Source organism: Bos indicus, chromosome X, assembly GCF_029378745.1.
Source record: "Bos indicus isolate NIAB-ARS_2022 breed Sahiwal x Tharparkar chromosome X, NIAB-ARS_B.indTharparkar_mat_pri_1.0, whole genome shotgun sequence".
Classification (NCBI taxonomy): domain Eukaryota; kingdom Metazoa; phylum Chordata; class Mammalia; order Artiodactyla; family Bovidae; genus Bos; species Bos indicus.
Genome location: NC_091789.1, coordinates 47621807 through 47645723, shown reverse-complemented (window position 1 = coordinate 47645723; position 23917 = coordinate 47621807). Strand labels below are relative to the sequence as shown.

The window sequence follows — 23917 nt, the reverse complement described above, 5'->3', positions numbered from 1 at the left end:
GTGATTATCTCAGCCCTGTCTTCATTCTGGATGTTTCTTTTCAACATTTTGCTCCAGTTCATGTAAACAGTCATTACAAATAAACAAACCCCCTTCTTTCAAACATCAGGGTCTCTCTAGAAAGCTAGCATACATAAGGAGCCAGTGGTCCCCTGCAAGGATACTTTGTCCACTGATTATGAACTAGACACTTCACCAAGTTCAGTCCTAGGACTGCTCCCACTGTATCTACGTTTCTTTTATTTTTACCTTCCTGGGACACACAAATAGGCCGGTGGGTGAAAATACATCTTTTCTCTGATGCTGCAGAAAGAAGGAGGCTACTACCATCCGTTGGGACTTCAAAAGTGTGTGTTAGACCCCATGACCTTGTAGTGTCTCCTTCTAATCACATGAATTTAGCACCCAGTTAACTTTAAAAGCCAGCCCTCGGAGAAATGAAAGATAAAAGGCTGCTAGGTTCTGTCTTTCTTCAAACTGATCTTAGAGTCATCCATTACCCCCAGAGGTTTCTGATGATCCTTATTAGTATCAATCTGGCTTTCTGTGTCTTCCTTCTGCTACGTGTTCTCATCTAAACAATCTGGACCATTAATAGAGAAATTAAAGCTGACATAGATTAGACAAAAGTAAGAAATTGAAGGCAAAAGGAGAAGAGGGTGGCAAAGGATAAGATGGTTTGGTAGCATCACCAACTCAAGAGACATGAGTTTGAGCACACTCTGGGACATAGTGAAGGACAGGGAAGCTGGGCATGCTGCAGTCCATGGAGTTGCAGAGTCAGACATGACTTAGAGATTGAACAACAATAAAAAATCATTCCCTCCAAGGTCATGGAAAAAATATTTATGAATTAAAGGTGGCCTGAGAATAAACAAGTACTTATTAAGTACATACTACATGGGCAACACCAAACTAGAGGTCACATGAATAAAAAAGGACCAGATGTTTTGCTCTCAAAGCACATGTATCTTCCTGAGAAATCTCCTGTTCTGCAAAATTTCACACTAAACATAACAATTTCTGGGGAAAACCTGGTTAGGGAAGATCACGTAGACTCAATGCAACTTTATAGCCAGAGCACTAATGAAAACACTGCTGCTGTGTCACTTCAGTCGTGTCCGACTCTGTGCGACCCCATAGATGGCAGCCCACGAGGCTCCCCCGTCCCTGGGATTCTCCAGGCAAGAACACTGGAGTGGGTTGCCATTTCCTTCTCCAATGCATGAAAGTGAAAAGTGAAAGTGAAGTCACTCAGTCGTATCCAACTCTTAGCGACCCCATGGACTGCAGCCTACCAGGCTCCTCTGTCCATGGGATTTTCCAGGCAAGAGTACTGGAGTGGGGTAGCCATCCTAATAAAAACACTCAGGAGGTTGAATCTCCACTGGCATCTACACCCAATGTCCCAGTCATCAGTGCTTTGTATCCTTCATGCCTCCTCTTTCCCTGATGTGAATCCTCAAGGGCATTTACTTTTAATAGATGCCATTTTCTTCAGAATTAAAAATCTAATTGAAGAGTACCCAACTTTGTAGGACATCCCCTGGAGGAGGGCATGGCAGCCCACTCCAGTATTGTTGCCCAGAGAATCCCATGGATAGAGGAGCCTGTTGGACTACAGTCCATAGGGTCTCAAGGAGTCAGACAGAACTGAACTGACTGAGTATGCATGTACAGCTTTGTAGAGGGCTTCCCTGGTGGCTCAGATGGTAAAGAATCTGCCTGCAGTACAGAAGACCTGGGTTTGATCCCTGGGTCAGGAATGGCAACCCACTCCAGTATTCTGGCCTAGAGAATTCCACAGACAGAGGAGACTCGTGGGCTACAGTCCATGGTGTCGCAAAGAGTCAGACACGACTGAGCAACTAAACAACAACTTTGTAGAAACACATGATGAAAGGTCTTCACAGCTTCACCAACTAGTTAATGTAGTGGGCAACTTAGAGGTTGTTGAAACCACTAAACCAGTCACACAAAAGGGACAGAGTTTGGGGCAGAATTATTCTTTTATTTCTGAAAGCCTTCATATATCAAAAAGGCTTCTCCTTAACTGTGAGAAAGCTGGCTCCTGATCATGTTGAAACTTAAAGTGCTAAAACACTTCACATGTGAACCAGCTGGCCTTCCACCTAATTTTAGTGACACCGTTCTCCTATTGACCAATCCCTAATGTGCTATTTGTGATACACAAACCCTTGTAATAGAACAGACCGTAAAATATATGTTCTTTGCCATTGATAGGTATAAAATCTGCTTGAGAAAACAAACAAATGAAATGTGTAGAACTGTAAGAGAAAAGTGGCTGCCTAATTCTGAGGTGAGAGAAAAAAAGAAAAAGTGAAAGTCACTCAGTTGTGTCCCATTCTTAGTAACCCTATCTTATGGACTGTAGCCCACCAGGCTCCTCTGTCTGTGGGATTTCCCAGGCAAAAATACCAGAGCGAGTAGCCATTCCCTTCTCCAGAGGATCTTCCCAACCCAGGGATTGAACCCAGGTCTCCTGCATTGCACAGACTCTTTACGGTCTGAGCCAGTGAGGTACTAACTGGAAATTCAGGATAACATGGTGAAGGGGTGAGATGAGTCAGACCTAGAATAGATGAAGACGTTTTCAAGGAGAACTTGAGCTGCCAAGGCCTGAAAAAGAAATGAGACTTGAATAGGCAAAGCAAAAAAAGGAAGTGAGGAAAAGACAACATATAGTGTAAAGGGACCAAAGGGGCTTGAGTAGAATGGTGAGAATATAGATTTTGAATAATAGTAGGAAACATGGTTCTCCCCATAGTGTTTGCCCAGCACGTAAACAGATTTGAATATCAGACATAATAGTAGTGACTGATAAGACTCTAGCCGAAATGTTACAAAATAAAAGAATATTTTAAGGAGCTGATCTGGCAATGGTATGCAGAATAACTAGACACTGATTTTCAAACTTATTTTTCCCTCAGTCCAAATTTTTTGTCCCCAAACAAAAACTTCACAGAAACTCAGTGTGTACAACAGATACAAATCTAGCTGACCTGTAGGAGTGGAGATTACAGTCCTCATGACCACTTGGCTTCTCTCATCCTCTGAGGCGACCCTCTGAGGCACCAGTGCTGAACTCTAGCTGAAACTAGATAAAGTCCTGGCTGGATAAAGTCATGAGGATCGGAACTAAAGTGGCCCCAGAGGAAATGAAGAAAAAGGAACGAATCCAAGAAATATATTTAAAGGAACACACTGTTCCTCTCCACAGATTACAGACAGGATGCAGATGAAAAGAAAAAGGAAACAAGAATTACTAAAACACTGGCTCAAGGCAATAAAAACCCAGTAGCAAACAGGGAGATAATATCTCAGCAGGTACTTGTTGGCACACAGAGCCAGACCAAGGAGCCTGATACCCAGACACTAAAGAGACTCGTTAGGGCAGGACAAGAAAACTAACAAGGTTCCTATAGTCACCAACAGAAAGAGTCTGGGAAGGCTGGAAAAACAGGAAGATTGTGTAACAGTAGGCAAGAAGCAGGCAGACAGCTAAACTCTGGAAGTCCAACAATGGATGTCCTGGCTGGCAAGCAGAGAATAGAATCCACTCTGTAGGCAGAGGCTGAAACAATCAGTACATAGCAGGAATCCAATCATGGGAATTGGGATTAAGAAACAAATGAGCAATTTCTTACGAAGTCTGGCAAAACAGTGCTAAACAAGGCAGTGTACCATGCCTAAAGGAACTGGCACATCAGATGACGTCCAGGAAAAGAGGCAGAGACAGGCGAATAAAAATGGCACACAAGACACCCAGTTACTTCAAGTAATCTGTGAGCTCAGAGTAGGACCACAAATAATAGGTCCACAGGGTGCTAAATGACCCAAACTACTGAAATAATGGCTTCTTGAATTGTCTCTGACTAGGAGCAGGATTGGTCCCAGCAGAAGAAAAGTGGACAACAAGAAAAGCCTTGGGAGCAGTAATGACCAATAATGGTCACTTACCTGGAGGTAAAAGTTAACGTGTTCTGTTTTGAGGATTTACAGGGTTTGGTGCAGCCACAGCCCCACAAAAAAGTAGTCCAAGAGACAATAGTGCCAATGTCTCCTTTTGGGGAAAATGTTGAGACTGGTAGAGATTTTGAGAATGTCCAGATTCGTGTCATCAGCAACCCTTTGAATTTTATCTGGAAAATATGTGTCTAACAAAGAACAGATTTCCTGTTCCACATTAACCAAAGACCCAGAGTGATCTTCCAAAGTGGCTTGACAGGTCATGTATGGTGACTGTCCAATCTATAAGTTACTAAGACATAGATGTAGTAATAAACTGAGAGAAAAACATGGTTTGCTTGCTAAAGTACGTGAATCAGTAAAGCACTCACTGGTGGTCATAGGGATGCTATTCATTTTTGAAGTTGAGGGTTTTTTTTTTTAATCAGTGTAAACAGTTTCTTGAAGATGAGTAAGTTCAAGTATGAGACTACAATTATGCAATTAAAATTGATTATCTCTTTTATGTTGTGGTTTGTGTTTATTTTCTAACTTTTTCAAAATATAATTACTTGAAAATTAAGGAATACCTGTTTGACATCTGTAAATAATAAAAACATGTTCTCATATCTGGGCATCAGTAGTTAGGCAAGTCTTAGAAGTAGGTTTATTTTGTTTTATATATTGTCTCATATAAATTTTCACAGCTTTATTGACATATAGTTTGCATATCATACAATTCACCTTTTTAAATGTATAATTCAGTGGGTTTTAGTATAGTCCCCCAAGTTGTACAACCGTCATCACAATCAATTTTAGAATCTTTTCATCACACCAAAAATGATCCCTTCTTTAGCCGTCTCTCCTCCCCAGTTCCAAGCCACTCCCTGCACCCCCTCCCCTAGCCCCCGACCTGAGGCCACCACTAATTCACTTTATGTCTCTGTAGATTTGCCTATTCTGGACATTTTACATAAATAGTATCATACAACACAGGTTTGTATTGTATGATCGTATCATACAATACATGTTTGTATTGTATGATTGTATCATACAATACATGTATGATTGTATCATACAACACATGTTTTGTATACAATACATGGAGTTTTGCAACTGGCTTCTTTCTCTGAGAATAATATTTTCAGTATTCAAGCATCCCACATCAGTTTTTATTTGTTCATTATTACCTTGTTTTTTCTTGGACACAAATGCAAATCAGTTGTTTAAGCCACCTCCCCTGTTATACACACAGGGACATATACCTACTTGAAATTGAAAAGAATTGATATCCTCACACAAACACCAACCTGGCCCCGCTTTCCTGGCAAAAGCAGGAGATGTGGAGGATTGATTTTCCTATACAGTGATAGAATAATTTCTTTCTGAGCCAGGACCTGCTATTTTATGGAAAGGACCACAAATGCTATATTTAATCACCTATACATTATGTACCAGAACAATTCTTAGAAGTTTATCTTAATGAATTAAACGGAGAAACCCAGAAACCAATTACATTAAATTATATTTTACCTAATACAGTAGCAGAGAGTATATAGGTCTTTACTTTCAAGTCTTCCATTATAACATATTAGAAGCTAAAATGTATAGCAGAGTCATTTAGAAGGCCTTCTTTGAGATTTACACGTGATTTTCCAGGAAAATTTTTAGGAAGGACTTTTGGTCACTGGATGATTTCTTGGAAACTAGATTCAAATATCTCTGTCTTGCAGCTACTTTTATCATATTTATTTTCTCAAGTAGCCCTGTATCATTCGGAGAAGGCAATGGCACCCCACTCCAGTACTCTTGCCTGGAAAATCCCATGGACGGAGAAGCCTGGTAGGCTGCAGTCCATGGAGTCGCTAAGAGTCGGACATGACTGAGCGACTTCACTTTCACTTTTCACTTTCATGCATTGGAGAAGGAAATGGCAACCCACTCCAGTGTTCTTGCCTGGAGAATCCCAGGGACGGGGGAGCCTGGTGGGCTGCCATCCATGGGGTCACACAGAGTTAGATGTGACTGAAGTGACTTAGCAGCAGCAGGAGCCCTGTATCATTTACTTTCTGCTGCCTTCAAAACAGAAAGGCTAATTTGAGCTGCCATCTCTTCAATACTAGCAGCTTCACCTTACACCTTGACATTACACAAGGGCAGATCTGCCTCTAAACTCTATGAACCAATGCTGATTTGCATAAAAATTTCCATCCTTAAATTCCTCACCATGTTGTTGCTTTATACCATCAAAATCCCCAAAGTCCTGGCTTGGAGAGTGGCCAAATTCAAAGATACACAGGGTCAAGCTTGATCCCAAATCTACAGAAGAAATCTTCCATCACAGGCACAGCCCAATGATAATATATAACTGTTATTAGAAGACTGCTTTTTTTCCCTTTTATACTACTTTTGATTATTAAAACTATAAAATAATTAGATTTTATTTTAGCTAGCATATTAGAGCCTATACATATAATTTAAATTGAGATATTAATGCATATTAAGTAGTAACTATATCTAGGGCATGGTGCTAAGGATAAATGACTGCTACACTATTCATCATCTCAATGGGCTTAAAATGTAGTCAAGGCAACTGGCAGGTATAGATTTAACTGCAAAAGAATGTTACAGAAGCATATAAGAATAAGAGAATGGGGAATATTTCATGGAAAAGCTGGACCTTTTAAGTATAAGTAGTATCCCACAACTTGAAACTTAAAAGGGTATTTGATGGAGAAGGAACAGCATGACCTACAGCATAGAGATAGAAAAATGTGGGCTGAATTTGGAAACTGACTAGTCATCTAATGGGACTGGAGAGTAGGTTTTGTAATTGTATGGTGTGTGCTTAGTCGCTCAGTCGTATCCAATTCTTTGTGACCTCATGGACTGTAGCCCACCAGGTTCCTCTGTCCATGGAATTTCCCAGGCAAGAATACTAGAGTGGGTTGCCATTCCCTTCTCCAGGGGACCTTCCCAACCCAGGGATATAACCCAGGTCTCCTGCATTGGAGGCAGGTTCTTTACCATCTGAGCCACCAGGGAAGCCCTTGTAATTGTATAGTGGGAGATAAAGCTGAGAAAGCACAATGAGGCCAAGTTGGGAAAACTTGAAATGCCATCCTGAACTCTGAATTTATTCTTTAAGTCGTGAGAGATTTATGAAGAGGAAAAAACACATGATTAGCCCTATATTTTAGGGAAATGCTCTGGCATTGGTATGTAGGATGGTTTGTAAGATAAGAAACTAGAGGCAGGGAGATACATACATTAGGATGTCACTTTCAAAAGCCATTCTTTTATTGGGGAATAAGAATGTTAACTCAGCCTGAGTGCCAGCAAGAAGACATGACATCATGCAGTTATCCACAATAGTCCAGAGAAGGAGGAACTGCAAGGGTGAGCCAAGGTGAAATCTACTATGAATAACCAGGAGGCAAAAATCAATAAAGACAATGTAAAGGGCTAAGGTCCCCATTAGACTTGGCATGTAGACCCAAGAATTTGTAAGGTAGAGTCAGGATCATATTGAGAAGCTGTCTTAAAGAACAAAGGGGAATTGGTGGTAAATAGCCTGGAGGCATCCATAGCTTAACTTTATTGGTTGGTGGATATGAGATACATGAATGTGCTGGACTGGTTCAAGGGACCAAGGACAGTTAGTTAGATATTTAAATGATATTTTCACGATAATTAGTCCATGAACTGAAACAGTAGAAAAGAGAACAGAAAGATAGGAACAGATTTCACAGGTATTAGTCTCTGGATTTGATTACCTTATATAGGCAATTGGGGAATGGAAAGAGTAGAAGATAATTCTGACATTTCAGTACCAAATAACAGAGTGATAATAGTGCAGGTTAGGAATCTAGGAGGAGAAACACATTTGGAAAATATCAATATAATGCTGAGTTATATACGAAGGGAGCCACATTTCAGGTGCCTGCAGATGGAAATGACATTAGACATTAGGTCTGGTGTTTCTGAGAAAGTTCAGAGACAGAGATGAAGATTTAGAGTCATTTACCTAACTAGCTTAAAGTTCAACATTCAGAAAACAAAGATCATGGCATCCGGTCCCATCACTTCATGGGAAATAGATGGGGAAACAGTGGAAACAGTGTCAGACTTTATATTTTGGGGCTCCAAAATGACTGCAGATGGTGACTGCAGCCATGAAATTAAAAGACGCTTACTCCTTGGAAGGAAAGTTATGTCCAACCTAGATACCATTTTGAAAAGCAGAGACATTACTTTGCCAACAAAGGTCCATCTACTCAAGGCTATGGTTTTTCCAGTGGTCATGTATGGATGTGAGAGTTGGACTGTGAAGAAAGCTGAGCGCCGAAGAATTGATGCTTTTGAACTGTGGTGTTGGAGAAGACTCTTGAGAGTCCCTTGGACTGCAAGGAGATCCAACCAGTCCATTCTGAAGGAGATCAGCCCTGGGATTTCTTTGGAAGGAATGATGCTAAAGCTGAAACTCTAGTACTTTGGCCACCTCATGCGAAGAGTTGACTCATTGGAAAAGACTCTGATGCTGGGAGGGATTGAGGGCAGGAGGAGAAGGGGACGACAGAGGATGAGATGGCTGGATGGCATCACTGACTCGATGGACGTGAGTCTGGGTGAACTCCGGGAGTTGGTGATGGACAGGGAGGCCTGGCATGCTGCGATTCATGGGGTCGCAAACAGTCAGACATGACTGAGTGACTGAACTTAACTGAACCTAACTAGCAGGTGACGATGTGGGAGTAGGTGAGATGACCAGGGAAGAGACTATAGAGGGTTATGAGAACCAAAGAAAAAAGTTTATTGAAAGCTCATTTTTAAGTGTGGACAGGGGAAAGAAATCATCCAAGGCTATCATCTAAGAAAGTTTATTACTCATAGTAGATCCTTTGATTTTAGTACTGAGTGACAAGGAGAGTCATGATAGCAGGATGCTAGAATGCAGATTGGGAATCTGGGAAAAGAAACATTTTTGGTATTGGATGGCAGGATGTTAAAAAAATGTTCAGAAGCACCCATTCAGGTACAATGGGATCCAGGAAAGTACAGTAACACAGAGGCCAGACATTAAAGAAATGGTAACCAGCAGAAAAGTAAAGAAGGATGAAGTCTTTCTATATTGAATATAGAAATCAGGAAACTGAGGAACAGATTTCTTCTTGGAAACAATACACACTTGGGAGACTATACACACATTAAAATAAAGCTCATGTAGCTCAGAACTCCACCTTTGAGATGGCTGTCAGAGACAGTTCACCAGCCAAATAAGAAAAAGTCTAGTTTCTTCAGAGAGTACTCATTCTTGACATACACATGCTGTTGGCTTCTTTCACTATTTGATCCCTCTTTTCTCTATTCCCTCCTTTCTCTTCTTTTTTCACCATAGTTCACTATCCTCCCCATCCTCCAATGTGTAGTAGTTCCAACCCTCAGTGCGGTGTGAAAGTCTGTGCTGGTGTTGGCTTGTGACCAGACACAGGGTAGAGTGGCTGTAAAAGGTGGAGGCTAGGTCCAAGGAGTCCAGCTGGGGCTAAGAGCCTGGGGGAGCAGTACTCAGAATGTATCAGAAAAGAGATGACCTGCTATATTTTATTTGTGGGCTGGAAGCCTGCTCTAAGTGCTAGAGGTTTATGTGTGCTCACCTGTGTCTGAGTCTTTCTGACCCCATGGACTGTAGCTGCCAGGTTCCTCTGTACATGTGATTTTTCTAGGCAAGAATACTAGAGTGGGTTGCCATTTCCTTCACCAGGGGATCTTCCTGACCCAGGAACTGAACCTACATCTCTTGCATCTCCTGCATTGGCAGGCGGATTCTTTACCACTGAGCCACCCATGAAGCCTGCTAGAGGCTTCATCATCATGTCAATTACATTAAGTTAAGGATTACTTAGCTTCCCTTGTAGCTCAATGGGTAAAGAATCTGCCTGCAATGCAGAAGACCTGGGTTTGATTCCTAGGTCTGGTTATTCAGGAGTAAGTTGCACCTCATTTTCTAAATCTATCCTGTTACTTCAAGAAAGCTGAGCTTGGTTAATTTGTACAGTAAACTACACTTTAGAAATATGTTTCAGAAGCTTTATTACATAAATCCTACATCTTGATACTGAGTTCTTACCTCAGGGGAACACAGTGAACTTCTACCTTTAGGGTAACCCAAGATCATGGGCTCTAATTTAAAGACTTGCCTCTGGGTGATGGTGGCATATCCAGGGGGTTTACCATGTAGACCTCAGAGGTCAGGATTTTTAACCACACCCACCAGTTTTGGCCACCAAGGCAATTCACAAGAAAGGGCCTAATAGACAAGCCACGAGACAGAGCAGTGATCTAGCGTTGAGCTAGAACAGTGGTTCACAGAGCATCAGCATCAGAATCACCTGGAAGCTTGTTAGAACTAAAAATTCTCAAGCACCAACTTAAGCCTACTGGATCAAAAACTATGGTGTAATCCAGCAATCTGTGTTTAACAAGCCCTCCACATGATTCTGATACATGCTCAGATGTGAGGACCACTCTGGTAAAAGAAAACAAATCATGAACAGGAGGGTTATAGGACAGAGGAGACAGAAAAAACAAGGTACCAGTGAGGGATGAAGTTGAATGAAGGTAGGGGAATCCTGAGTTGTACCTTTCCGATTGTCATCCCAAGAACAGCACTTCTATTCAGATGTTTTTAAAAGTGCTGAACTGCATGTTTAACATATAGCAATAAATGGAATGGAATAAGAGACCAGATGTTGAATGAAGGGCAAGAACAGAGACAGGAGTAACCGGTAAAGGAAAAGGATTAGATCCAAGCCAGCAGGAGCTGTCAGGAGTAAAGCAAAGCACAGCAGGTGTAGAAGACCAAAAGAGGTAAATTGGTTGCTTCTAATAGTTTAGGAGAAGTCTGATGCCCCTGACAGTACCAGAGAGAACAAGCAGCTCCAAGGGTAGGAATGGGGTCAAGGAGATGGAGATATTTATATTCCAAAATTATATGAATGTGCTCCTGTAAGAATCAAGACATTACTGTAAACCAGGCCATTGATATTTCAGCAGGGAGTATGGCTTATGAAACCACTTTATTCCACATTAACAGCTCTCAGCTGTGCATTGAATTTCTAATGCAAATAGAATCAATGGATCTATAAGAAAGTAAGTGCATGCTAAGTCACTTCAGTTGTGTCCAACTCTTTGGACCCTATAAACTGTAGTCCACCAGTCTCTTCAGTCCATGGGATTCTCCAGGTAAGAATACTAGAGTGGGTTGTCATGCCCTCTTCCAGGGAATCTTCCTGACCCAGGGATCAAACCTGCATCTCCTGTGTCTTCTGCATTGCAGGCAGATTCTTCAAGCACTGAACCACCGGGGAAGCCCCTATAAGAAAGCAGATACATTTAAATCTGAGTAAGATGGTTTGTGAATTAGTCTTTGTCATAACTTGAAAATACACTGCTAGGAGGCTTTATGGCTATCAGTAACACAAAGTCTGTAAGAAGAGGAAACTAACTAGGGCTGGTAGAGACTCAGGAATTTAAGGTCAAGGATCTGGGGAAACCAATTTATCTGTATATTGTGGCTTGGCGGGAAAGGGCAAGGAGGCAGTCAGTCAGGTAGTAAGGCTTGGCAGACTCCACTGTAATGGAAGATGTAGTCCTTGCCTGAGTATCTAGTCAGACACATGGATCAAGGCAGTGAGGGATTCATACAACAAATGTCTGTGTTCAGCATCAAGGAAAGAGTTATCTGTCTGATCAGGCAAGTATCAGGTCCATCTACATGTGCCACCTATTTTCTCCTGGGACTCACCTGATGGATGAAGATCCTTGGTTCAGGTCTCCACTCCTCCACTGCATGGGTGCATGTTGAGTCGCTTCACTCATATCTGATTCTTTGTGACCCTATGGAGTGTAGCCCTCAAGGCTCCTCTGTCCATGGAATTCCCCAGGCAAGAATACTGGAGTGAGTTGCCATACCTTCTCCAGGGGATTGTCCCAACCCAGGGATCAAACCTGTGTCTCTTATGTCTCCTGCATTGGCATGCAAGTTCTTTACCACTAGCACCACCTAGGAAGCCCCTTCCCTCCCACACTACGTGCTATATACTTTGGAGCATGTAACTTCATTCCACTGTGCCAGTTTTCTCCTCTGTAATTTAGTAACTACTTCATAGTGTTGATGAGGCTGAAATGAGATATGTGCATGTCAAATGATTTACTCAGGGTCTGCTACATAAAGTACTTGAATACATTTCAGCTATCATTAAAAGAGGAAGTACACATTATGATTTACCCCACGTTTTACAAGACTTTAGGACCTGACCAAGTAATTTAACTAGTACTGCTGTTAATAAAGCGAATGGATGTGATGAAATTCCAGCAGAACTATTCGTATCCCTAAAGGAGGATGCCATCAAGGTTTTGCATTCATTATGTCAGCAAATCTGGAAGACACAACAGTGGCCACATGACTCAGAAAAGGTCAATCCTCATCCCAGTTCCCAAGAAGGGTAATACCAAAGAATGCTAACCATTGGGCAGTTGCAGTCATCTCCCATGACAGTAAGGTCATGCTTAAAATCTTGCATGCTAGGCTTCAGCATTACACGAACCAAGAACTTCCAGATGTTCAAGTTCAGTTTAGAAAAGGAAGAGAACTAGAGATCAAATTGCCAACATTTGCTAGATTATAGAGAAAGCAAGGGAATTTCAGGAAAACATCTATGTCTGTTTCATCAGCTATGCTAAAGCCTTTGACTATGCGGATCATGACAAACTATAGAAAGCTCTTAGAGAGATGGGAATACCAGACCATCTTACCTGTCTCCTGAGAAACCTGTATGTGGGTGAAGAAGTAACAGAACTCTGTATGGAACAACTGATTGGTTTAAGATGGAGAACGGAGTACCACAGGGCTGTCTGCTGTCATCCTGTTTGTTTAACCTATACGCTGACCATATCATGAGAAATGCTGGACTGGATGAGTTACAAGCCAAATCAAGATAGGCAGGAGAAACATCAACAATCTCAGATATGCAGATGATACCACTCTAATGGCAGAAAGCGAAGAGGAACTAAAGAGCCTCTTGATGAGGATGGAGGAGAGTGAAAGAGCTGGCTTAAGACTAAATATTAAAAAAAAAAAAAAAAACTAAGATCATGGCATCTGACCCCATTACTTCATGGCAAATAGAAGGGGAAAAGGTGGAAGTAGTGGCAGATTTCATCTTCTGGGCTCCAAAATCACTGCGGATGGTGACTGCAGCCATGAAAACAGAAGACAATCACTTCTCGAAAGTGATGACAAACCTAAACAGTGTGTTGAAAAGCAGAAACGTTACTGTGCCAACAAAGTCTGTATAGTCAAGCCTATGGTCTTCCGAGTGATCATGTACAGTTGTGAGAGCTGGACCTTAAAGAATGCAGAACGCCAAAGAATTGATGCCTTCAAACTGTGGTGCTAGAGAAGACTCCTGAAAGTCCTTTGGACAGCAAGGAGATCAAACCAGTCAATCTTAAGAGAGATCAACCCTGAATACTCACTGGAAGGACTGATGCTGAAGCTGAATGAACCATCAACCATCAACGTGTGCTTAGTTGTTCAGTCATGTCCAACTCTTTACGACCCCATGGACTGTAGCCCCTCAGGCTCCTCTATCCATGGGGATTCTCCAGGCAAGAATACTGGACTGGGTTGCCATTCCCTCCTTCACAGGATCTTCCCAACCCAGGGATTGAACCCAGGTCTCCCGCATTGCAGGCAGATTTTTTACCAATTCCAGTATTTTGGTCATCTGATGCAAACAGCCAACTCATTGGTAAAGTCCCTGATGCTTGGAAAGATTGAGGGCAGGAGAAGAGAGTGTCAGAGGATGAGATGGCTGGATGGCGTCACTGATACAATGAATATGAATTTGGGCAAACTCTGGGAGATGGTGAGGGACAGGGAGGCCTGGTGTGCTGCAGTCCATGGGGTCACAAAGAGTTGGATGTGACTGGGCAACTGAACAACAACAAACACATGCATTAATTTCCTCATAAATGGGGTTAAGAATGATACTTCCATTATAGGTTCCTTTCAGAATAAGATTAATTAATGCATAGAAAATGCTTAGTGCACTACCTGACACATAGTAATACTCATTAACTGTTAACTACAATTATTACTTCTCAAAGTTATGTGTAATTTCCTGAACACTTTATTGAGCTGCAATTGACATATGACACACTACACATATTAAAGTATGAGTTGATCAAATTTGTATCCAAAATAGTCAAATTTATACATGCACAGAATAGAATGGGGGTTTCCAGAGATTAGGATAAGGAGTGTAAGGGGAATTGCTAATCAACAGGTATAAAGTTTCAGTTATGAAAGATGAATAGGCTCTACAGATCTGCTGTACAATATCATGCCATTAGATAATCCTGTATTGTACACATGAAAATCTATTAAGAGGGTAGATCTCCTGTTAAATTTTCTTACCACAAAAAGTAATATTTTTAAATAGACATTTGTATATAACCTTGTGCAACTATCACCTCAATCAAGAAAATGAACATATCCATCAGCCCCAAACTTTCCTCCTGCCACTATGTAGCTTCTTGATCCCATTCCAGCCTTGTCCCCAGGCAAACGCTGATCTGCTTTCTGTCACTGCGATTACTTTGCGTTTTTATACAGTTTCATATAAATGCAATCCTTATAGTATATACTCATTTTTCCTCTGGCTTATTTCACTTGGCATCTTTATTTGAGATCCAACCATGCTGTTGGATTCTTACTGTTGATTAGTATTCCATTTTATGACTATACCACAATATGTGTATTCAACTATAAGTCTTTGTGTATGCAGTCTTATATTCGAGGAATGATTCAAGGGATTAGATCTGATAGACAGAGTGCCTGAAGAACTGTGGACAGAGGTTCGTAACATTGTATAGGAGGCAGTGACCAAAACCATCCACAAGAAAAAGAAATGCAACAAGGCGAAATGGTTGAGGAGACCTTACAGATAGCTGAGAAAAGAGAAGACATGAAAGACAAAGGATAAAAGGAAGTGAAAAGTGAAAGTCACTCAGTCATGTCCAAGTCTTTGCTACCCCATGGACTATACAGTCCTTGGAATTCTCCAGGCCAGAATACTGGAGCAGGTAGCCATTTCTTTCTCCAGTGGATCTTCCCAACCCAGGGATTGAACCCAGGTCTCCGAATTGCAAGCAGATTCTTTAGCAGATGAGCCACAAGGGAAGCCCAAAAAGGAAAGATATACTCAACTAAATGTAGAGTTGCATAGAATTGCAAGGAGAGATCAGAAAGCTTTCTTAAGTGGACAATGCAAAGAAATAGAGGGGAAAAAATAGAATAGTAAAGACTAGAGATCTCTTCAAGGAAATTAGAGATACCAAGGAAACATTTCACGCAAAGATGGGCACAATAAAGGACAGAAATGGTATGGACATAACAGAAGCAGAAGATATTAAGAAGTGGCAAGAATACACAGAACTATACAGAAAAGGTCTTAATGACCTGGATAACCACCATGGTGTGATCACTCACTAGAGCCAGATATCCTGACTTGTGAAGCCACGTGGGCCTTAGGAAGCTTTACTACGGACAAAGCTAGTGGAAGTGATGGAATTCCAGCTGAGCTATTTCGAATCCTAAAAGATGATGCTGTGAAAGTGCTGCACTCAATGTGCCATAAACTTGGAAAACTCAGCAATAGCCACAAGACTGGAAAAGGTCGGTTTTCATTCCAGTCCCAAAAAAGGACAGTGCCAAAGAATGTTCAAACTACCATACAATTGCACTCATTTCACATGCTAGCAGGTAATGCTTAAAATCCTTCAAGCTAGGTTTCAACAGTACATGAAACAAGAAATTTCAGGTGTATAAGCTGAATTTAGAAAAGACAGAGGACCCAGAGATCAAATTGCCATTTTCTGTTGGATTATACAAAAAGCAAGGGATTTCCAGAAAAACATCTATTTACTTCTGCTTCATTGACTATGCTAAAGCCTTTGACTGTGTGGATCACAACAAACTGTGGAAAATTCTTGCATGAGATGGAAATACCAGACCACCTGACCTGCCTCCCGAGAAACCTGTATGCATGTCAAGAAGCAACAGTTAGAGACAGACATGGAACAACAGACTAGCTCCAAATTGGGAAAGGAGTACATCAAGGTTGTATATTTGTCACTCTGCTTATTTAACTTATATGCAGAGTACATCATGTGAAATGCTGGGCTAGATGAAGTTCAAGCTGGAATCAAGATTGCTGGGAGAAATATCAATAACCTGAGATATGCAAATGACACCACCCTAAAGGCAGAAAGCAAAGAGGAACTAAAGAGCCTCTTGATGAAGGTAAAAGAGGATAGTGAAAAAGCTGGCTTAAAACTCAACATTCAGAAAACTAAGATCATGGCATCCGGGTCCATCACTTCATGGCAAATAGATGGGGAAACATGGAAACAGACTTTACTTTCTTGGGCTCCAAAATCACTGCAGACAATGAATACAGACATGAAATTAAAAGAGGCTGACTCCTCAGAAGAAAAGCTATGAGGAACCTAGACTGGGTATTAAAAAGCAGAGACATCACTTTGCTGACAAAGGTCCATCTACTCAAAGCTATGGTTTCTCCAGTATTCATGTATGGATGTGACAGTTGGACTATAAAGAAAGCTGAGCACCAAAGAATTGATGCTTTTGAACTGTGGTGCTGGGGAAGACTCTTGAGAGTCTCTTCAACAGCAAGGAGATCCAACCAGTCTATCCTAAAGGAAATCAGTCCTGAATATTCATTGGAAGGACTGATGTTGAAGCTGAAGGTCCAATACTTTGGCACCAGATGCGAAGAGCTGACTCATTTGAAAAGACCTTGATGCTGGGAGAGATTGAGGGCAGGAAGAGAACGGGGTGACAGAGGATGTGATGGTTTGATGGCATCATCAACTTGATAAACATGAGTTTGAGCAAACTCTGGGAGATGATGAAGGACAGGGAAGCCTGGCATGCTGTAGTCCATGGAGTTGCAAAGAGTCGGACCCAACTGAGTGACTGAACAACAACAACAAAGCTGTTATTTCTTTCAAGAAAAAACCTAGGCGTGGAATTGACTGGGTCATATGGTAGATGTATATTTAACTTGTTAAGAAACTGCTGAAATTAGGGTGCATCCATACAGTAGCAATAAAAGGATGAAGAGTTCATATGGAAAAAATAATAGATAAGTCTCAAAATAATTATACCAACTCAAAAAGTCTGACAGAAAATAGTGCATAGTATATGATTCCATTTTCTATAATATGCTTGGGAATACAAAATAAACTATAGTGACACAAAAGAATCTATGGTTGCCTGGGCATCAGGAGAGGGAGACTATAGGGACAAGAGAGAAGGATTAGAGAGGGACTGATGGATCTTCTGGGGCTGAGGTGATCATGGTGATGATTTCATGAGTATATGAATATATCAAGGGTATCAAATTGTTCTTCTAGTTATATACAATTATTTTATGTCAGTGATGCCTTTAACAGTGAGCGGTTAAAATTGTCATGAATAAAAATGTTTTCTATATCCAAAAAAAGATGTATAATGTGATTAACATAATTGACACTGCTGTATGTTATATATGAAAGTTAAGAGAATAAATCCCCAGAGTTCACATCATAAGGAAAAGATCTTTTTTCTTTATTTTCTTTCTTTATGAGTTGATGGATGGCCATTAGAATTATTGTGGTAATTTCGCAATGTATGTAAGTTAAATCATTATGTTATATACCATAAATTTATACAGTGCTATGTGTCACTTATGGGGATTCCCAGGTGGTTCAGTGGTAGAGTCCACATGCCAGTGCAGGAGAAGCAGGAGTCGTAGGTTCGATCCTGGGTTGGGAAGATCCCCTGAAAGAGGAAACGGCATCCCACTCCAGTGTTCTTGCTTGGAAAATACCATGGACAGAAAGGCTGGTGGGTTACAGTCTGTAAGGATCACAAAGAGTCGGACATGACTGAGCAACTGAGCACACACATATGTCAATTATATCTCAGTAAAACTGGATGAAAATAAAAGAAACTGCCGAAGTGTTTTCCAAAGAAATTGTATCATTTTACATTCCCAGCAGCAAGGAATAAGAGTTCCAGTTGTCCTGCATCCTTGGCAATATTTTTAATGCCTTTGTCTTTTAATTTAGCCATTCTGATAGATTCATGGTGATGTCTTATGATTTTAATTTGTATTTCTCTCATGACTAGTAATCGGAGAAGGCAATGGCAACCCACTCCAGTACTCTTGCCTGGAAAATCCCACGGACGGAGGAGCCTGGTAGGCTCCAGTCCACAGGGTTGCAAAGAGTCGGACACGACTGAGCGACTTCACTTTCACTTTTCACTTTCATGCATTGGAAAAGGAAATGGTAACCCACTCCAGTGTTCTTGCCTGGAGAATCCTAGGGACGGCGGAGCCTGGTGGGCTGCTGTCTATGGGGTCACACAGAGTTGGACACGACTGAAGTGACTTAGCAGCAGCAGGAGCATGACTAGTAATACTGAGCATCCTTCAGTTCAGTTCAGTTCAGTCACTCAGTCCTGTTCGACTCTTTGCGACCCCATGGACTGCAGCACCCCAGGCCTCCCTGTCCATCACCAACTCCCTGAGTTTACTCAAACTCATGTCCATTGAGTTGGTGATGCCATCCAACCATCTCATCCTCTGTGGTCCCCTTCTCCTCCCACCTTCAATCTTTCCCAGCATCAAGGTCTTTTCAAATGAGTCAATTCTTTGCATCAGGTGGCCAAAGTATTGGAGTTTCAGCTTCAGCATCAGTCCTTCCAATGAATATTCAGGACTGATTTCCTTTAGGATGAACTGGTTGGATCTCCTTGCTATCCAAGGAACTCTCAAGAGTCTTCTCCAATATCACAGTTCAAAAGCATCAATTCTTCAGCGCTCAGCTTTCTTTATAGTTCAACTCTCACATCTATACATGACTACTGGAAAACTATAGCTTTGACTAGATGGACCTTTGTTGGCAAAGTAATGTCTCTGCTTTTTAATATGTTATCTATGTTGGTCATAACTTTTCTTCCAAGGAGCAAGCATCTTTTAATTTCATGGCTGCAGTCACAGTCTGCAGTGATTTTGGAGCCCCCCAAAAATAAAGTCTGTCACTGTTTCCATTGTTTCCCCATCTATTTGCCATGAAGTGATGGGACCAGATGCCATGATCTTAGTTTTCTGAATGTTGAGCTTTAAGCCAACTTTTTCACTCTCCTCTTTAACTTTCATCAAGAGGCTTTTTAGTTCCTCTTCACTTTCTGCCATAAGGGTGGTGTCATCTGCATATCTGTGGTTATTGATATTTCTCCAGGCAGTCTTGATTCCAGCTTGTGCTTCCTCCAGCCTAGCGTTTCTCATGATGTACTGTGCATATAAGTTAAATAATCAGGGTGACAATATACAGCCTGGACGTGCTCCTTTCCCGATTTGGAACCAGTCTGTTGTTCCATGTCCAGTTCTAACTGTTGCTTCTCGACTTGTATACAGATGTCTCAGGAGGCAGGTCAGGTGGTCTGGTATTCCCATCTCTTGAAGAATTTTCTACAGTTTTCTATGATCGACACAGTCAAAGGATTTGACATTCAAAAGAGCAGAAGTTGATGTTTTTCTGGAACTCTCTTGCTCTATCAATGATCCAACAGATGTTGGCAATTTGATCTCTGGGTTCTCTGTCTTTTCTAAATCCAGCTTGAACATCTGGAAGTTCATGATTCACATAATGTTGAAGCCTGGCTTGGAGAATTTTGAGCATTACTTTGCTAGCTTGTGAGAGATTTACTTTGCTAGTGTGTCACATGTTTATTTCCTATCTAAATGACTGAAATGTCTCCTCTAATATTTATTTTTAATTGGGTTGATGGTTTTCTCATTACTGAATTTTGACATTCTTTTTGTATTCTGAAAGGAAGTCTTATATCACATGTGTGCTTTGCAAATATTTTCTCCAAAATCTGTTCCTTGTTTTCTCATTCCATTAACCAAATCTTTTGAAAAACAGAGGTTTTAAATTTTGATGAAATGACAATTTACTGATTTTTATCAACTGTACACTAGGAGTGATATCTAAAAAATTTTGATAACCCAAGTTCATTAACTTTGTCTATGTTTTCTTCTAGAAACTTTTATAGTTTTAGTTGTTAAATTTTGGTTTATGATCCTTCCTTTGAATTAAATTTTGTAATGGGGCAAGGGATTGAAATTCTAGTTTCGTTTGTGATTTTGTATGTAGACATCCAGTTGTTCCACTACTATTTGTTGAAAAACCATTTTCTATCCACTTTGAACTTTTCTCCATCTCCACCTTTGTAAAATATCCGTTGTCAATATATGTGTGGGTTTATTTCTGAACTATTTATATTCTATTTTATTCATCTGTTTGTCTATCTTAGGTCAAAACCACACTGTTTTGATTGCTGTAGTTCTATAAGTTTTGAAATTACATTTTTTTTAACCCTTCAAGTTTGCTCTTCTCTTTCAAAGTTGCTTGCATTTCTATGCGAATTTTAGAATCAACTTGTAAATTTCTTTTTAAAAAAGCCTGCTGGGGCTTTCTAGGAATGCATTGATTCTACAGATATATTGGGGAAGAATTGGCTTCCTTACAAAATTTAGTCCTTCAATTCATGAAAAAGGTATCTCTCTCCATTTATTTAGGTCTTTTCTAATTTTTCTCAATAATGGTTTCTGTTTTCAGTTTAAAGGTTTCACTTCTTTTGTCAGATCTGTTCCTAAAGGCTTTATAGTTTTTGGTCTACTATAAATGGTATTGATATTTTAAAAAAATTTAGCTTCCTGTAGTTCATTGCAAGTATATAAAAATACAACTGATTTTTATTTATTGGTCTTATATCTTGCAACTTGGCTAAACTCACTTATGAGTTCTGGTAGCTTTTTTATAAATTCTATTGAATTTTCAACATAAGCAATCACATCTTCTGCAAATAAAGACAGTTTTGCTTAATCATTGGCAATCTGGATGTATTTCATTTCTCTTTCCTGCAGGCTTAAAGTAAAGTAAAGTATTAGTCACTCAGTCATGTCTGACTCTTTGTGACCCAGTGGACTGTAGCCATCAGGCTCCTCTGTCCATTGAATTCTCCATGCAAGAATACTGTAGTGGGTTGCCATTTCCTTCTCTAGGGGATCTTCCTGACTCAGGGATTGAACTCAGGTCTCCTGCATTGCAGGCAGATTCTTTACCATCTGAGCCACTAGTGAAACCCAGTACAAGCTAAAACCATTAGTAATACTGTTGAACAGAAGTGGCTTGAGAGAGAATTCCCTAGTGATCCAGTGGTTAGGACTCCATGCTTTCACTGCCATGGGCTGAGGCTCAATCTCTAGTTGGGGAAACTAAGATCCCATAAGCCCCATAGTGCAGTCAAAAAAAAAAAAAAAAAACAGGCTACAGAGTGTTGGATTTTGTCAACTTCCTGATTTCAGAATTTAGCAGAAAGCTATAATGAAAATTGTGTAGTACTCTCATAAAAATAAACCAGAAGTGAACCAATCACTTATGGTCTATTTATTTATTAGCCATGCACATGGCTTTCAGGATCTTAGTTCCTCAACCAGGGCTCGAACCTAGTACCTGGCAGTGAAAGCCCCTAATGCCAACCACTGGCCCTGTTCAACTGATTTTTGACAAAAGAAGTTTTCAATGGAAAATAGTAGTCATTTCAACAAATAGCACTGAGTCAACTAGGTATACACATGAAAAGGAAGCTGGATTCTCTAGTTGACATCATATTTCAATACAACAGTTAACTCAAAATGGACCAAAGACCTAAATGGAGAAACTAAACCTATAAAACCCTTAGAAGAAACATAGGTGTAAATATTCCAAACTTTGGATTCTTATGTATAACAACAACAAAAATAAACCTCATTATAATTAAACATGATGTCCTCATGCTTCGGAGGACATTATCAAGAAAGTGTTTGTAAATGGTGTATCTGATAAGGGTCTAGTATCCTGAATATATATATAAAAAAACTCTTACAACTCAGCAATAAAAGACAGATAATCCAATATAAAAAGGGGCAAAGGATTTGAATAAACATTTCTCAGAAGAAGATCTGAAAATGACCAATAAGCACATGAAAAGATGCTCAGTATCACTAGACATTAAAGAAATGCAAATCATAACCACAATGAGATACCACTTCACACTCACTATGATGGCTATAATCAAGAAGACAGAAAATAACAGGTTTTGACAAGGATGTAGAGAAATTGGAACCCTTTTACATAGCTGGTAGGAATATAAAATGGTACACCTGCTTTGGAAGACAGTTTGGTAGTTTTTAAAAAAGCTGAACACAGTTTCTATGTGATGCTACAATTTCACTGTTAGTTATATACTCAAGAGGATTAAAAATATATGTTCTCACAAAAACTGGCACATGAATATTCATGCCACTATTGTTCATAATAGTCAAAAGATGGAAACAGCCCGAATGCCTATCAGCTTACAAATAGATAAATAAAATATGTTGCATCCTTACAATATATTATTTAGCCAGAAGAAATGAAAAGCTGCTTTATGTTATAACATGAACCTTAAACATTGTGCTGAGTGAAAGAAACCTGTCACAAAAAAGGTTACATGTTGTATGATTCCATTTACATTAAATGTCCAGAACAGGCAAATCCACAGAGTCAAAAGTACATTAGTGGTTCCCAGGGGGTTGGAGGAGGGGGATGGAGAGTGACTGGTTGTACAACTTTGTGAATATACTGATAGCCACTGAACCATACACTTTGAAGGGTTATGATACATGAATTATATATCAATTTTTTAAAAAAGAATTTTTGTGTAGTGAATAGCCATGACAAAAAGGTAGTATTTTCCTCCTGAGATGACTGCCCATTATAAGGTGACAAATTTAGAATTCCTCTCTTATCATGTACCCTATTGCATGGGCAGGTATTTTCCCAGCTCTCTCTGCATCACCCTATGGGAACTGGGACCCAAGGAACTGGTAGAAATGCAGATACTCTAGCAAATGGTATTGTTGGTATTATTAAACTGCCACTTGTCTTTGACCCTGGAGTCTTTTGCCAGCATCTATGAAACTGTGTCTAACTAACTTGTTAACTTGTATGTAGGGTAAAATCTCAGATTTTTTAAGGTTCTGGACGGGGACCATAAAATTAATTTAGTTCAGCTTTCTTATTTTACATATTACAAAGCTAAATTACATAGCTATGTATTTATTTCAAGAAAGCCAAGAAAGAAGAAGTCAATAGGAAGAAAAAATTGGTTTCTTTATGGAATGGGTTTATCAGACCTTGACAACTATGTCCTTAATTTGTGAGCATTTGTCATGCCATATTTCTTCTTATTTGGTAGATTCATATTAAAGTACCATTTTAAATGTATGACTCCAAAGAGGATTCTCTGACCTTTCCTTAGTGTTATTTGCTGACCTAAAACCTTTTTCTTCCACCTGTAATAGCATCTTTGAAGGAGAAAAGAGATCTATAATGAAGATTCACTGGTGTAAATAGAGATTTGTGATCAATTTATCCTTGGCTATCAGGAAAACTGTGGTGGTATCAAAAATAATCTAAAATGCATTTGATTCTTGAAGTGTATCATAATTTCATGATAACTTTTATAAGATGGATATCTGCTAATTTATATAGTTCTTGATAATAAGTTGGGTTATTTCACTACTTCTGTACCCTCGTTCTTATATGTCATCAGGGATTGTTCTAGTTCTTGGCAAACAATTCATGTATTAGTTTGTTTTTCTTTTAAACTGTCCTTGGATTTCAGAGTTCTTATATATATAGCCTTGTGTTCAATGATGGCTTAGTTTATAATATCTTATCAAAACTGATTTTTAATTTGTATAACACACTCTGCAAGGTCATG

The 23917-nt window shown here is 40.0% G+C and overlaps 1 long non-coding RNA gene across 2 annotated transcripts in view; it reads left to right on the top strand.

Annotated features, from left to right (window-relative positions):
- The window catches only part of LOC109555462 (uncharacterized), a 49545-nt gene that overhangs the window by 2651 nt on the left and 22977 nt on the right, over positions 1–23917 (top strand). For both annotated transcript variants that reach the window (XR_011565231.1, XR_002180275.2), the window contains exon 3: positions 3901–3987. This is a non-coding gene — a long non-coding RNA (uncharacterized lncRNA). The remainder of the gene's footprint in view (positions 1–3900; positions 3988–23917) is intronic.